General features: G+C 43.5%; 1 long non-coding RNA gene across 1 annotated transcript; it reads left to right on the top strand.

Moving 5' to 3' along the window:
- Window positions 1-4,144: 4,144 nt before the first annotated feature.
- LOC145719287 (uncharacterized) lies at window positions 4,145-9,534 on the top strand. The gene is made up of 2 exons (XR_014142290.1): window positions 4,145-4,746; window positions 5,258-9,534. It is a non-coding gene; the product is annotated as an uncharacterized LOC145719287 (long non-coding RNA).
- Window positions 9,535-10,912: the final 1,378 nt, after the last annotated feature.

A 10,912-nucleotide genomic window follows, 5' to 3' on the forward strand; every position in this document is an offset into this window, starting at 1 on the left:
TTTTGATTTGGATTTCCCTGATGCCAAGTGATGTTGAGCACTTTTTCATGTGTCTATTGGCCATTTGGATATCTCTCTATATATTCTTATCTTCTCCGATTGTATTGTAAGATTTTTGAAAGCAGGCACTAGGTCTTACTCCTCTCTGTCCCCTCCCATGGTCTGTGCAGAGCCTAGCTTATACTAAGGTTCAGTACCCTCGTTGCAGAGAATTTAATAGATCAGCTCATTCTGATTCTTGCAAGACATGTACGGTGTGTGACTTCAGCCTCATATTTCTAAGCAAGTTTGGGATTTTGTTAGTAGATTTGTGCCATTTACTTCTAAGATGTGAAAAGCATCTTTTGCCTGTGGGTTTGTTGTTACTTTCAGAGTACAGTATTCTGACTTGGCCTAAGTTGCCATGATTTCTTTTTTTAAATGTAACAACTGTTTTTATTTTGATTCTTTATGATACAAAATTCATCATCTTTTGAGGGAGCTGGAATTAGGATATTTTTCCAGAGTCAATAAGTGAAAACTCCCAACTCCTTATGTTATGCTTGGAAAGATGAAATTGTTCCTGGTGCTAAGCTTTGAAAGACCAAATCACTCCCAAATCTCAGACAGCTGAAATGCAAAACATCATAAAATTAAGTTGTTTATGTTGCCTTTGGGCATTTTCCCTTGTCCTATAAAAGATGGACATAAAAAGGATTCCTGATGATTTTTTCATGTTTTTAATGTGTGTACAGAAATCCTAATGTCTGTTTACTTCAATGCTAGTATTTGAAGCTGTGTTCAAGTTAATTATCAAGAAAAATGCATTGCCTATTTAATTTTCAATTGTGAAGGCACAGTGGAATGGAATGAGTCAGTTTATTCTGATTTCCTGCTGGAAGTTAATGGACAAATGTGGACATGATAATGTGATAAGTAGAATTTTTAGTCTGAAGTTCCCATTTCCACAAGCAATAGCCTTGAAATGGAGGATGGGAAACATTTGCTCTAATAGATTCAGTGAAGCACATGATTTGAGTATCAGCCATCATAAAATGAAAAGGACCCAAGTCATTAATTCTTTCAGATCTCCAGCTGGACCATTGGCTCCTGACATAAAGTGCTGGGAGAAGGATTCCTTCGTTAACAAGTGTATTACTTAGTGGGTGTTTTGGGAAAGTCTGTCCGTTCTGTGTCTCTCCCATCAGGAGCACCTTCTTTAGCATCCTCATTGAGAAGATTTTTATTTTTATTTTATTATTTTTTTTAAAGATTTTATTTATTTATTTCACAGAGAGAGACAGCAAGAGAGGGAACACAAGCAGGGGGAGTGGGAGAGGGAGAAACAGGCTTCCCACCGAGCAGGGAGCCCAATGTGGGGCTTGATCCCAGGGCCCCGGGATCATGACCTGAGCCGAAGGCAGCTGCTTAACGACTGAGCCACCCAGGCGCCCCGAGAAGATTTTTAAAATATGTTTTAGAGAGAGACTCGTATCTTTTACAAATAATAGGGTTATTTTCTTCCTTTCCAATCCTCATGCCTTATTTTTTATTCTTGACTTATTGTATTGGCTAGGATCTCCTATCCCATGTTGAATTGTGGGGAATGTAGCAGGCATTTTTGTCCTGTTCCTTCTTTAGTGGTTACTAAAATTTTACCATTAAGCATAAGATTTCTTTTTTTTTCTCTAAAGATTATTTATTTGAGAGAGCGAGAATGAGAGAGAGAGAGAGAGAGTACATGAGAGCGGGGAGGGGCAAAGGGAGAAGCAGACTCCCTGCCGAGCACGGAGCCCCATGCGGGACTCGATCCCGGGACTCCAGGATCATGACCTGAGCCGAAGGCAGTCGCTTAACCAACTGAGCCACCCAGGTGCCCACGCATAAGATTTCTGATAGATGTCCCTGATCATGTAAAAAGACTTCTATTCCTAGTTGGCTAATAATGTTTTGTTGTTGTTGTTGTTGTTAGAGAATGAGTATTGAATTTTACTGAATAGCACTCTTCTGCATTTATTAAGACAATTGTGTGGCTTTTTTTTTCTCCTTTAAAATACGGAACTGCTAGATGTGTTCATTTTGAACCATCCTTGCCATCCTGAAATAAACCATATTGATTATAGTGTCTTTCAAAACAGATTAGATTTGTAAATATGTTAGTTAGGATTTTGCACTTATGTTCAGAGTGATATCCATCTACACTCTTCTGCACTTACGTTTAGAGTGATATCCATCTACACTCCTCTGATTTTGAGCAGAGCACACCCCTCTTCTTCATGTCTTGCTGTGGGGCGGGGGTGGGGGCTGGTGGGAGGGGTTTGTTTCATTCCCTAGCTACCCTGTCCCTCCCAACCCTGAACTCAGCAAGCCTCTGCCTCCAACATTCTTGCTGGGTTGTGTTTTTGTTCTTTTCTGCTGTACAGGGTATTTTATTTTGCTTACTTTTTTGTTTTATTTTAAGTTGATCTATTTAGAGTGTGACTCTTCCACTCCTTGTTGCAGCGTTGCTCCCTGTAGTCATCAGGTTTTATAGACTCAGGGGAAAACCATTTTCACAGGGCAATGTGCTCGGTGCCATCAGCAGTCTTTAATAGGCACACTCCTAATTCGCTTATGGGAGTTGTTGGTGAGGATGTTGGCTTTGCTTCTCAGAGACTGCTATATTCTGTAACAGTTCAGCAAAAATTGTACATGTTACAATCCAAAAGGCAATGCTAATCTCCAAAATATTTTATGTTTTACACATCACTCCAACCCTAAGGTTAGAAATAGAATGATTTCTTTAAAATGCATTTTGTTCCAGCACAATATCACATGCTTTTAGGGGAGAGATTCTTTGTTGTTCCTTTGCTTGTTCTTTTTAAGCATTTGGCTTTGCATTTCAGCTTTTCAAGGAGTACTTTATTGAAGTTGATAATTGTATTATTTTAACAGCCCCCATCCATTTGTGGGAAATTTAAGAGAGCGAGACTTATTTGTATAAGCAGGTACTTCAGATTTCAAGATATTTTGGCTAGCCGAACTCTATGTCTGTCTATTCTAGAATATGTTCAGCAAAACATTAGACCCAGCATCATACATATGCTGATTAACTTAAAGAAAATTACATTTCCTGCAGACATTCTGAAATACGTTTCAATTTAACTTTGTTATTTTTTGCTTAGAATGCTGAACGTATTTTTCCCCCCATAGAAGTGATGTAAAACATTTATTTCTGTTTCTTGACTAATCCATAAACTTTATTTAACCCAGATGTTAAGAGAAGCATATCGACGAAACTACCTACTATCATTCCTTTATCAAATGGATTTTGGATCTCAACTAGTAGTAGTTACGATCATCTTCATTTCTTTGTGGTTAAGATATTCACAAGCCTGGTAAATTTTTAAATTCAGTCTGAGAACAAAAATCATCTATCACACTGTGATTCCTAACTTATCATTAAAGCTTTATTTTTTGCCCTTTCGAGATTAGTACACGAGTCATACATTGTCACTATATTTTGTTTACTAATAATTGTTTAGCAAACAATTTTTGTTTACTTATGGAGAGCCTCGTGTTTCTTCAACAGGTTTCATCCATTATCAGAGCAAATGGGGTGAAACTATAGATTCCTCTTTTTTTTTTTTTTAAGATTTTATTTATTCATTTGTCAGAGAGAGAGAGAGAGCACAAGGAGGGGGAGTGGCAGGCAGAGGGAGAAGCAGTCTCCCTGCTGAGCAAGGAGACCCATGGGACTCAATCCCAGGACCCTGGGATCATGACCTGAGCTAAAGGCAGACCCTTAAACGACTGAGCCACCCAGGTGTCCTGAATCGAGAGATTCTTGAAAATTTTAAAGTTCTGGTGACTTTGAGTAAGTGTATATGTACCCCTCCTTCCTAAAGTATCTGTAAAGCATGTTGTAAAATGAAATAATTTTTCTCTCTTGCATTCTTTTTCTTTTTCTTTTTCTTTCTTTCTTTCTTTCTTTCTTTCTTTCTTTCTTTCTTTCTTTCTTTCTTTCTTTCTTTCTTTCTCTCTCTCTCTCTCTCTCTCTCTCCTTCCTTCCTTCCTCATACGCTTTCCTTTCTTTTCACTTTCCTTCTCTCTTCTCATTGTTTCCAAGGAAGGGAGTATGGCTTGTCACCTTGTGACGGGGAACCACAGTCTAGGGGGAACTGGGTTTACAGGGCCTTGTGCTTTTGGCTAAAGTTTAGAACAACCAGACATGTCTCAATATAAACATTTTCCCCAAAGTGAGATAACACTTGAACTTCTCTATTTATGGTCAATTTAAAAGTTGGGACAGATGGCATGCCATTACTTTTTTTTTTATTTTTTGCTGGTGGAAATGAAATACAGGAAGGCATTTTATTATGCAGTTGTTAGGGAGCAAGACTTTCCCCCGCCCACTGAACCCTGACAAGTTTAATGAAATGAATTTCTGCGGGGGCCGTTTCATGACCTGGGCTGTGTCTCAGTGGGCGGGGTCATGCACTCTATGTAAATGAGATGAGATGACGGGAATTTTTGTGACTTTTTACAAAGCATCCAAACACGGGAAAAGCCTTGTAGGCTGAACAACGAAGGTGGGGCTTACAAACAGAAGCTCCTCTTTTTCTTTAAAGGCTGTGACAAAAGTCCGAAGGGGCCAGTTCCCCTTTCCTCCTCCTTGCGGAGTGCGGAGCATCTTGTCTGAATTTGAATAAAAACCTTTCCGGGGAGGAAGGCGTGTGTTTCAAGAAAAGAGGTTCAGGGAGAGAAAAGTGTTTGAAGAGTTTGAAGGTCCGGGGAAAGAAGTGTGTGCGTATGCACGCGGCGGGCGTTCGTGAGCATGTGTGGGTGTGTGAGGATGACTGTGGGTGGGGGCTCGTGCGCGCGTGTGTGGCATGTGTGAGTGTGCACACATACTCGCGCGTGTGAATGCGTGCACGCCTGTGAGTGTGGGTCTGTGTGTGGGTAGCCCGTGTGCGCCTGTGTGCGGTGTGTTTGGGTGGCTGTGTGCATGCCGTGTGCGAGCGTGTGTGCAAGCGTGTGTGCGTGTGTGTGCGTGTGTGCGGCGGGCGGGAGCGGCAGCTTCGGCTCAGCCAGCGGCAGAGCACTTCGTACAGAACTAATAGTGGTAGGGGAGGCTGGCGAGAGGCTAGGGAGCCGAGCAAGCGACCTTATTAACAAAAGCTCAGTTTGGTCCCTGCGGGCCCAACCAGCAGAAGGGGCTGGGGAGCCCTGGCTCTCCGCCAGGGAGGTCGGGCTCCCCCGCAAGCTCTGCACGCATCCTTTATCATGCCCTCCGCAGGGGGAGTCCTGAGGCTTGGCAGTCGGGAAGTTTCCAAAGCCGAAGCAGCCGCCGCCGCCGCCTTGGACAGGACCAGCAAGGACAGTGGAGTGAGTATGTGAACTTCAGGTCTATGTTTTCCCGTTGGGTGGGTTAAGGGATTTCTAGTACAAAGAAAGCTCACACTCAGCTGACCTGAAAGACTGGAATTTCAGCTCTCTTTCCTTTCCTGGGATCTTGTTCCTCCCCCTTCCTCTCACAGCCCTTTAAACCAGAGATTACCGGGTCAGTGACTCTTCCCCGCCTGCCCCGGGGCCCAGAGTTTCTAGCTTTTTAGCTTGGAAAGGAAAACCACTACCTGTAAGTATCTGCTTTACGTACTTCCTCTCATCTTGACTGCGAATGTTCTGTTAGCAGAATGCTCCCGAGGTGGTTGGTTTGCGTGGTAGAGTTCACTTCAAGTATCCTCGCAAGAAGGGTTTTCAGAGTCCGCTTGCAAAAGTTTAATTCTCATGTCAACTCAGAAGGGTGGCTGTTTGCACTGTTAAAAACCCATATGCCCACAATGGGAGTCTCTATTATGCAACACAATTTATAACTCTCTTCCGAATCCATCCCCATGGCACTCACCAACGAAATCACCATTTTAAATTTTGTAATCCACCCTCACCACCACCACCCCAGATCAGGATGTTTCTTCTCAGCTACATGAAATGGCAAAGGGAAATGATGAAAAAATTAACACGACGAATAATCTCCTCATGGTATAAAGAGAGAGAAATTTGCATGAGATGAGTTTTGGATACCTGGCTTTGATTTAGTTCTACTTGGAGATATATTTTTAAAAGCATGATTTCTATTTTTATGGGGATGAGAGGGAGTGTTGGAGAGGCAAAGAAATCATTTTGTTCTGAAGTTTGGGACTGATGTTTAAGTTCTTTTTTGCACATTACCCAGATTCGGTCCAGAGACTTTGGTGCTGTACTGAATAGTTTCTTTTAGTTTTCATCTGGATCACAGAAGTAATTTTCAAGGCATTTAATTTTCCTTTCTGCTTTTTTTTTTTTTTTGGACTCTTGTGCTTAGTCTTGTTGCCTGGTGTGAATTACAAAGCTTAAAAAGAGCATTTCCGGGGGCTGGTTGGAGATTATGGCCTGGGAATCTTGCTGGAGAGATTAACCTCTTCACGACCGCTTCGCCGACTAGACCTAGTGATCCAAATGCTCCTCAGGTTTCTGCTCCAGAAAACTGACAGCACCATTCCTGACTCTAGTTAAAGCCTGAAGAATTGCTTTGCAGTCCCCTGCCTATACTTGGTAAAAGTGCCTTCAGTAGGATTCTAGGAAAACGGTAACTACCCTTGGTCTTTCTCTCTATCAGGAATTCTCAAAACTTAGTGTGAATGGGAACCACTTGGGTCCTTGCTGAAAGGCAGGTGCCTAGGGCACCCCCCCCCCCCCCCGCCCCACCGAAGGGTTTTAGGCCTGGGGAGGGGCCGAGAATTTACCCAGGTGATTCTGAAGCAGGTGAGATCACATTTGGATAAGCGCTGCTCTGTGTTGTCCTGGGCAATTAAATTCTTGTCCCGTACTTGGTTAATGTGAAACCTCATATCTAAATGATAAACTTGAATTTCAGCTGATGTTGAACATAAGTTATATGCGACATGGCTTTGCTTGCTTGGCTGATAAACCAGGGCTTTTGACCAGCTTTCCCACCAACCTCATCTTTATTTCCTTGCTCTTTTTTCCATCTTCGCCTTTCCATTCCCACGAGTGAGGAAGGGAGTTGGGCAAAGGTGCTTGCATGCCATGTACCCACCTCCATGTGTTGGGATGTGTGGTCTGACCTGACCGCACATGGCCAAGCAATGTTCATCTTAGAAACTTTCAACCCAGGGCGGTTCTCAATTCTTTATCAGCCTCCCAGGGATACTCTGCTTCTGGGGATGGGCTAGGCCGAGTGGGGCTGAACTGAGCTGGATTATTTCTTGGGACTGTTCAGGAGCAATTCCTAGAAACTGAGTTTGGATTAGACCAACCCACAGGGATTGGGAGAAACAGGAAGTGATTCCTCCATTATGCTGAGGTCCTCATTTGACAACATATGAAGGTAATAACAGCCTCCATCCCCATCCTCGATGATGTTTTATGCCATTGTATGTTTACAGGAAAGAGAAAATAGGATGTGGTCATCAGTGTCCCTTCCTTTTTCCACCTCTCCTCACTCCAAATGTTTGTGGGTGCCCGCTACGTGCCAGGCTCCGTGCTACTTTCCCGGGACTCCAGAAAGATCAATGTGTGGACAGAGCCCTTGTCCTCATGCTGTTTCAAGTCTTAGCTGTTGCTAACCAATCTTGGGTGAGCCAGCTAATCTCTCTAAACTTCACTTCCTCCTCCAATAAAAGGAAAGGGTTGAGTTAAATGAGTTTGAGTATCTTTCCAGTTCTTTTTTTTTTTTTTTTAAGATTTTATTTATTTGACAGAGAGACACACAGCGAGAGTGGGAACACAAGCAGGGGGAGTGGGAGACGGAGAAGCAGGCTTCCTGCCGAGCAGGGAGCCCGACGTGGGGCTCGATCCCAGGACCCTGGGATCATGACCTGAGCTGAAGGCAGACGCTTAACGACTGAGCCACCCAGGCACCCCAACTTTCCAGTTCTGATACTCTGACATTGGCGGACATGGCTCAGTCTTCTAAACACAGACAAGGGGGAATGGGAGCTTTGTAGCATTTGCGTTTTGAAAACAGGCCCAAAGATTTGGCTTCCTGCTTTTCTTTTCTTCTTCTTTTTTTTTTTTTTAACATTTTTCAAAAATATCTTTTAACCTGTCTTTCTCTCCTCAGAAACCAAGACCACCGGTAGAGTGAGTTAGACAAATTCTACCTTTGCAGAGCACACAGTCATTCCTCACAATGGGCTCCTGTAACTCTCTGGAAGGCTGTCTCCCTGGGCCGGGTAACCTAGGACAGCAGCTTCTTATCTTGTCTGAATCTGGTGTTGCTCCCCCCCTTTGGAGAGCTGGGTGGTCTGAGCAGGGCTTAGCAGGGCTTCGTGCTTACACAGCTCGCACCTGACCCTTTCATTCAAGAGATTTAGTAGCTTTTGTGCTACCAGGTGAGAGGCTCCAACAGAGACCTTTGAGGGTCTGGGGAAAAAAACCCAACTCCCTAATGAAATCCACATTTTGTCTTCTATAGTTTCTCTTACTGCCATGACTGCAACATTTCAAAGGGTTCTAAGACTTGGCCATCAAGATAAGAAAATATAGCTGTGATCTGAGCGCTTTTCTGACCAATGAAGCTTCTAAGCTGTCTGCAGATAATTACGTTTGGGTGGAAAACTACTCGCTGGAGGACAGTGTACGGGGCTACTGCAAAGTTAGGATTTTTTTTTTTTTAATTTATTTATTCGACAGAGAGAGTGAGAGAGTACAAGCAGGGAGGAGTAGTAGAGGGAGAGAGAGAAGCAGGCCTCCCGCTGAGCAGGGAGCCTGATGCGGGGCTCGATCCCAGGACCCTGAGATCATGACCTGAGCCGAAGGCAGACGCTTAACCATCTGAGCCACCCAGGCGCCCCAAAGTTAGGATATTTTTGACCAAAGGTTCTTGGCCTCTTGTTAGTAGGTTTAAAGGAGGTGGCAAAATAGTCTTCGGTTTCACTTTTCTCCCTCCCTGTTTATGAGGTTGCTGGTACGATGTCAGAAATACTCCTTTTATGCCTCATGCAAAGGCTTCTAAGATTGTGTGTCACTCTTCACTCTCAATTTTATCCTTGAAACTTTCATATCTGGCTTCTTTAGAGACCGGGGCAGATAACACTCCAGGACCCACTGAGCTCCACGTCCTTCCAGTGGTTTTCCACATCCCTAGGATCCTATCTCTGCCTTCTGTCAAGTGTTATCAGCTGCTCAGGGCTTACAAATGCTCCCTATATTCTTTGTACAAAAATGAGCCTGGACTTGATCTCGTGAGGTCGCACTCGATGCCGTTTTCATTCCAGGGTCTACATTTCCTGTTAGCACAAAAATTCTTCATTTGGTCAATTATAAGCCAAAACCATTGTGAAGTTAGGAGAATTTCAGAAAGGAATGACATTCCCAGATGAGAATTCATCCACATGTTTAAAAGCCCTTCCATAGCCCAGATTTGTTTCTCCTGTTAAAGTGATTCTCCTCCTGGGAAAGGCAACATAGCAACACACAAGAGCAGTACTCTAATTCTGTTTTATGTAAATCTTCCTCTTTGTTATAACATGGTGGAATAATTCTATGTCATCCAATAAGCATTAGTGATTGTTTTGAAACCAAAAAGTAGTGTTAATAGGAGAGCTCGAATATTAAATCGGAGTGGTGTAATAGAAAAAAAAAAATGATCTTTGAATAAATTTCAGCTGGGTTCCAGTTCTGGGCTGCAGTGTTCTTTGGTTCTGTGATACTGGCCCAGTTACTTAGCCAGTTTCCTCTGAGTCACATGAGGATATGGACACTTACCAGATGTTCATGAAGGCTAAAGGACGTTTGAAAAGCACCTGGCATGGTCCATGATGTATGGTAAGTGCTCAGTGAGAATTTCTTCTCTGGAAAAGGGCTAACACGGGTGTGAAGGCTGGAAAGAATCACACATGTGGCAAGCCATTCAATCCCTAGGTAAAAAGAAAAGAGAAATGGGAAATCAAGCTTTCTTCCAGATTTCATTGACGAGGCAGAATAGTTGTTAGCCCACCACTTCTCTGCCCTTGGTCCACTTGGTGGGACCCATGGGTGGACCCATGAGCAGACCCATGAGCTCCTGGACCATCAAAGTGATTAGTACAGAGACAGCAAGGGCACTGTGAAAATCATTCTGCCCTCATTTCTTCCTGACCTTCCAGAATTGAAGACTTTTATAGCTGTTTCAGGTATAAATACATCAGGAAATAAATTATTTTATTTTATTTTTTTTGGAGGGAAGGATTTTGCTCCATTGTAGCCAGGGGTCCCACTTCAGGGGGAAATGTTTGAGAATTTGAAACTCGGGGATTGTACCACGGGCAGCTTGTGAACTATCACCGAAAAGAAAATGACAGGCCTTAGCCATTCAAACATGCGGTGCTCCCCCCGGTCTTTCTCTCTCTCCCACCTATTTTCTTATAGGTCTGGTGTTTGCACTGTGATAAGTCAGTCACTCAACTAATATTTACTAATCTGCTCTGGGCCAGAGAAGATGACCAGGACAGAGAGACTTGAGTGAGCAGAACAATCATGGTTGTTATCTTCAAGAAGCTTACAGACTAGGGTGAAAAGGTCAACTTTTAAAAAAATGACTGCAAATAAACAATGAAATGCCACACGTGGTGAGGGTATTGCAGGATTCCACGCAAGCAGATAATACCAGTCTGGGAGGTTGAGACCTGACGGATGGATAGAAGTTAGCCAGGCAGGGATGCCTGGGTGGCTCAGTCGGTTAAGCGTCTGCCTTTGGCCTGGGTTGTGGTCCCAGGGTCCTGGGATCGAGTCCCGTGTTGGGCTCCCTGCTGAGCAGGGAGTCTGCTTCTCCCTCTGCCTGCTGCTCCCCCTACTTGTGTGTGCGCATGCTCTCTCTCTCATAAATAAATAAAATCTTAAAAAAAAAAAAAAGTTAGCCAGGCAAATGGAAATTTGGTAGAAGTGGGTGAAGGGCATTCACGGCAGATGG

The sequence above is a fragment of the Leptonychotes weddellii genome, unplaced genomic scaffold (assembly GCF_054177405.1).
Source record: "Leptonychotes weddellii isolate Sample4059 unplaced genomic scaffold, ASM5417740v2 HiC_scaffold_3712, whole genome shotgun sequence".
NCBI lineage: Eukaryota > Metazoa > Chordata > Mammalia > Carnivora > Phocidae > Leptonychotes > Leptonychotes weddellii.